This window comes from Penaeus monodon, chromosome 15 (genome assembly GCF_015228065.2).
Source record: "Penaeus monodon isolate SGIC_2016 chromosome 15, NSTDA_Pmon_1, whole genome shotgun sequence".
Classification (NCBI taxonomy): Eukaryota; Metazoa; Arthropoda; class Malacostraca; order Decapoda; family Penaeidae; genus Penaeus; species Penaeus monodon.
The window spans coordinates 41,675,416-41,675,768 of record NC_051400.1 but is presented as its reverse complement, the minus strand read 5'-3'; positions in this window follow the sequence as shown (position 1 = coordinate 41,675,768).

The window sequence follows — 353 nt, the reverse complement described above, 5'->3', positions numbered from 1 at the left end:
TTGCAGCGCTCTTATGATACAGAAAAATTATATTTATCGATCATTACCGTACATCAAGATGTTTTCCCGACAATGGGATTTGCATGCACGAAGTATAGCCGAGTTCCAGCGACCGACTGAACTGAGGGCAATGGCTTGGAAGGAAAAGCAATGACTTCCACCGCCTTCCCTGGGCCTTGTCATCTGCGCCTTGGCTAGACTCTAATGCATTTCCAATATGCTCTTGATCAGGCTTCCCCCCATTACTCAGTGCTTTCTGTACAGAAGGGAGGGGGAAGCTTGGATATGCTCAGGTCCTCTTCTTCAGCTTGTGTCTGGGTATTTGCATAGCGTGATTTCTCACTGAGTCTGAA